This window comes from Aegilops tauschii, chromosome 6, assembly GCF_002575655.3.
Source record: "Aegilops tauschii subsp. strangulata cultivar AL8/78 chromosome 6, Aet v6.0, whole genome shotgun sequence".
NCBI lineage: Eukaryota > Viridiplantae > Streptophyta > Magnoliopsida > Poales > Poaceae > Aegilops > Aegilops tauschii.
This window is the reverse complement of record NC_053040.3, coordinates 96,579,169-96,584,844: the sequence shown is the minus strand read 5'-3', so window position 1 is coordinate 96,584,844 and position 5,676 is coordinate 96,579,169.

Genomic DNA, 5,676 nt, shown 5'->3' with positions numbered 1-5,676 from the left:
GCTTCGGGCCCCGGGAAACATCATCCGGTAATAACCCTACATGTTGTTTGTGGCTAGATCTCATTATGCTCATGAGGGAGACATCGCATAAACCGGCTCCCCTTTGTTGTGTCTAGCCCTAGAGATTATTGCGTGTTGCTTGTCTCTTTTGGGGAGCCTTGCCCCTCCTTATATAAGTTGAAGCGGCCGGCCTACATGTAGAGTCCTAGTAGGATTAGGACTAGTCTCTTTTCTATTACAAGACAGATAGCAATCCAGGTCTTATTCAAACTGTTTAAGTCGGCCTGCTGGGCCACCTCCCATGATGGGCCGCGGCCTACCTCCATGAGGATACCCGTGTCCCGTATCCACGACAGCAGCCCCCGAGCTTTCGGGTGACTCGAAGAGTCGGGCGGAAGGTCTTGATTTTGTTGATGATTTTGTCTTCCTTGAACGTGGAGCTTTTTTCCGGGTCGTTGACGTAATGGATGCCAAAATGTGGATGAAGAGATTGCCGGGTCATGAAGTGTCGACGTTGATGTTGCCGGGTTGTCCTCCCAGGCTGGATTCTGTCTCCAAGCCGGGTCTTTCCGAATTTTTTCCAACACTAATAGCATGTATCACTAGTAGGAAAAGGGGCTTTTACCCCGGTTTGTAAGGGCCTTTTGTCCCGGTTTTTGAACCGGGACTAAAGGGTCGTTACTAAAGCCCTAACCCTTTAGTCCCGGTTCTTACACGAACCGGGACAGAAGGTCCTCCACGTGGCCGCTGCTGCCAGCCCAGACAGGGGGGGCCTCTGGTCCCGGTTGGTGCCAACAACCGGGACTAATAGGCAGGGCCTTTTGTCCCGGTTGGTGCCACCAACCGGGACCAATAGGCAAGGCCTTTTGTCCCGGTTGTTGTCACCAACCGGGACCAATAGGCATCCACGCGTCAGCATTTCAGGGGCTGGGGTTTTTGTTTTTTTTGAAAGGGGGGGGGTTGGGGGGTTAATTTAGGTGTTTCATATATTGTGTTAGCTAGCTAATTAATAGAGAGAAGTGTCCTCTCTTATCTCCCTGCTTGGTCGACGCTAGGTACTATATACGTATGGAGAGGACTAGACACGCTAGCTAGTAATCAAATGAAGGAAACAGAAGATCGTCATGAACATATGCATACAGAGAGAAGTGATATCGACCACCTCTCCTTCTCCGAGAGATTGGTCGAACAACAAGTTCTCGTATATCTATCCGAAACTACCGGCTACATATATACAATAATTATCTCTTACAATACAATCTCCTAATTAAATTGTAAGAACACAGGGTCCACATAGTATTCTCCGTTTTCAGCGATCACGTGGTCAAGGAAGAATGCCGCCAATTCCTCTTGAATTGCTCGCATACTATCTGGTGCTAGGAGTTCATCCTGCTTCCGAAACATCTAATTTGAAGAACGGGGTCAATACATATATATATGAATAAATGAAACTCAACACAAATGATGGTAATAAAATAAAATTGTGAATATTATTGCTTACGCACTTCATATTGTTCATCAGAGTAGCCCCGCTCACAGGTCGTGTAGTGGATGGACTCGCAAACGTAGTATCCACAGTAATTATTCCCGGGTTCCTGCCACAACCACTTTACAAGAAATAGAGGTCAATCAAACTGATAAGCAAGCATGCTAAATGGTATTGATGAAACTAGCGCTTGAATCACTAGGAGATGCGCGGAACATGCTACTATAGTACTTACTTTCGGGTGTTTAAATTGCAGCTTCTTCGGCAGTCCTGGAGCTTTTGTGGTGAATTTTCTCCAAACCCTGCCAGATAAAGAAAATAATTACTTGATATCAGGAAATGAACAAAGTTGCTGATATGGTGGATAATGATCGATTTAACTTACTTCTCGAGCATTTGAGTCATGTTCGCATAGTCCTGGGGATCTTTTCGTCTCGAGTCTAGGACGGTTACTACTCCCTGCTCAAGCTTAATCTCCAGGAGAATATAGTGGAAGCTGCGCATGCATGCATAAGTCATCAATTACATTACCATAACCTGGACTAATAAGGGAAACCGAATATGCACAAGACAGTAACACTCACTTGAAGTTGTAAGGAAAGAGTATTATATCTTTGTTTTGATTTAATACCAATGATCGTAGCAAGTTGGCCTCGGCTTCTTTGGCATGTTTTTCAACCGTATATGCATCTATGAGATTTGTGTTAATGAACCCAATATCACCGATTTGTCTTTTCTTCAATTCGGCGATCTTCAATCTGCATAATATAGTGAGGATAATTATAAATACATGCAATGAAAGAGCTGACCTATATAGAGAGACTTAATGACAGAAGTAGTACTACTTACAGACAGTAGCAAGTGATCGTTGTTTTATCGAGGGCCTTTTGATTGTAAAACTGGAAGAAATCCTCAAACGGAACATTCAGCAGTTCAATTCCAACGAGGTCATGCTCCGGTTTAACTCTCAGCGTCAAAGTATTCATCCCATCAGACTCTCTGCAGGTTTTCATGTACCAATCATGTAATCTTCGCATCATCGTTGTTAGAGATCTTTCATCTTTGACGAGAGGCTTCCCGTAATGGTATTTGTGTTCGTCCACCTCCATGATTTCATAATGTGCATCGTCGGGCAGGTAATCTCCAAGATTGCTATAACCGGCCACCATCCTCGGATCATTAGCGACGATGTCTTTTGACACCTTGAGCGGGGGGCACGATTGGTTCGCTTGTTTTCCCAGTTCGTCGTTCTTTTAACCTTTGATCACTGACAGTACTTCTCGACCGCTCCGCTTCGGCATATGTCTTTGCAGGAATGCGCTCATAGTTGCCTCTCGGCGGAGACTTTGGTGGTTTTGTCAGGGCAGCCAGAGTGCGCTTTGCTTTCACCGGATCTACCTTCTCCTCCGGAGCTGGATGTTTCTTTGCTTTCACCCCTTCAAAGAAGTTTGTCACTTCGGCTCGCACGATCTTCCTGGTTTCCTCCTCGGTCCTCTCGTATGGTAACTTCTCTGGAGTCTTCAGAGAAGGACCGAATCTGTATTGCCTCCCGCCTCTGGCAGCTGTACTGCTAGACGCCGGCAGAGCAGACGGAGTGGCTGCGGCTGTCTTCTTTCCTTTCTTACGAGGCGGAGGAGAAGGACTACGACGCGCTGGAGCAGCCGGAGCGGCGGCGGGTCTCTTCCGCCCTTGCTGACGAGGCGGAGAAGGAGGAGGCTGGCTGCTCTGGCGTGCCGGCGCAGGCGGAGAAGGAGGCGGAGTGCCGCCACGCGCCGGAGAAGGAGGCTGAGTGCCCTGATCACTCGCCGGAGGAGGAGGCGGAGGAGGAGGCGGAGTGCCGCCACGTGCCGGAGAAGGAGGCTGAGTGCCCTGATCACTCGCTGGAGGAGGAGGCGGAGTGCCCTTACTCGCCGGAGCCGTCCAGTTCGGAAGGTTGATGAGCTCCTTCCGCCATAGGCACGGAGTCTTTAGAGCTAAACCCAGCCGAGTCTCCCCTTCACCGGTAGGGTGGTCAAGCTGGAGGTCCTCAAATCCCTCTGTTATTTCATCCACCATCACCCTAGCATATCCTTCTGGAATCGGCCGGCAGTGGTAGGTTGCGCCGGGTTCAGCAGGTAAAACAGAGCCAACAGCCGCCTTGACTTTGAAGTTCTGCCATTGCGCCATAAGGTGGCAATGTTGAGACTCCGTGATAGCATCCACGGGGTAGCTAGCAGGAGCCGTCAAGACATGCTCCAGCTGAAGCAGCTCGGTGGAAGCCACGCTGCTTCTCCGCTGAGATGGCGGGGTAGCTTCGGGGGTAGTTTCGGCATGTCGATTGCCGTCTCGTTCCTCTAGCGCTTGAACCCTTTCGTGCAGCTTCTGAATTTGGGTCTGCTCCATTTTTTTTCCTCCTCTCCTGGCTTTTGTAACCGCCTGCGTCCGGAAAACCAACCTTCCACGGAATGGAGCCTGGCGTGCCTCGTGTCCGTCCAGGGTGCTCAGGATTCCCGAGGGCCATTGTGAGCTCGTCGTTCTCTTTGTCTGGAACGAACGTCCCTTCCTGCGATGCATTGATATATTGCTGAATCTTCTTGACTGGTATTCTCAAAAGCTCGTTCGTCCAAACGCACCTCCCTGATACAGGGTCCAAGGTTCCGCCAGCCCCGAAGAACCAAGTCTGGCAACGGTCTGTCCAGTTCATTGTCTGTGGTTCGATCCCTTTTTCAAGCAGATCATTCTCAGCCTTGGCCCACTTAGGCCGGGCTTTGAGGTAGCCACCTGACCCCGTGCGATGGTGAAGCTTCTTCTTCGTAGCATTCTTCTTGTTTGTCGCTGACATCTTCTTACTCGTTTCCGATGTCTTGTGGGCCACAAATCCGGGCCAGTGATCTCTGATCTTCTCATACCGGCCGATGAATTCTGGTGTCTCTTCTTTGTCGACAAACGTTTTCAGCTCATTCTTCCACCTCCTGAATAGGTTTGCCATCTTCTTAAGAGCATGAGACTTGATTAATTGCTCTTTAACTGGCTTCTCCGGATCCTCCTCTGGCGGTAGGGTGAAATTTGCCTTCAGCTCAATCCAAAGATCATCTTTCTGCATATCATTGACATAAGACACCTCAGGGTCTTCCTTCTTAGGCTTATACCATTGGTGGATGCTGATCGGGATCTTGTCCCTAACTAGAACCCCGCACTGAGCAGCAAATGCATCCTTTGTCCGGATGGGTTCAATCGGTTGGCCGTCGCGCGCGATTGCTGTGATCTCAAACCTTTCATCCGAGCGAAACTTTCTCTTCGGGCCTCGTCTCTTTACCGCAGTTGTGCTCGATCCGGAGGGCTAGAAAAAAGAAGAAAGACGAGTGTTAATTAATATGTGTATATACCAAAACAATGAATGCATCAATTAGCTAGTCAGCACAGGCTTAACTAATATATTTACCTGGTCGGACTCTGTTCTGTCACCGGAGCCGTCACCACGGGCTCCTTCTTGCACCAGCATCGGGTCACCGGAACCATCATAATCATGTCTTTCCTCCTCCACTCTTCGATCACCGTAGCCTGCTTCTTCACCCTGTTCTTCCAGACCATCATTGTCGTTAAGATACGATAAGATATCACCTCCGGCTAAGATTATGTCCCCCAACTCCTCTTCTGCTTGCTCGTCTCGTCCGTGCTCCATTGTTTCTGCAAATATTACAACATGGCAATTATTACACAAACATGACAGCAGGTGGTTAGTGCAAACGTAGACCTAGCTTATTCCGGGTTTGGGGTGGCCTCGGCAACGCTTCAAGGGTAGGGGCGCGGCGGGAGGGGGTAGGAGACCGACATCGTTTTTTTCTAGGGTTTGGGTGTCCTCGAGAGTTTTGGTCGAGCGGGAGGGCCGGGGGGTGCTCCCGTGGTATAAGTTATCACGGTCGAGAGGGGGTATAAATATCGACCGTCCATCATGTCGAAGTTATCTGGGAGGGAGTTATATATATCGACAACGACGACATACATACATGGGAAAATAATGTTATCGGGGAGGGGTATATCGACCCCCCCCCCACGTGTTGAAGTTATCGGGAGGGGGTTATATCGACAACGACGACATACGTACATGGGAAAATAATATTATCGGGGAGGGGGTATATCGACCCCCCCCTCATGTTGAAGTTATCGGGAGAGGGGTATATCGACGACGACAGACCCGATAAAACATAAGA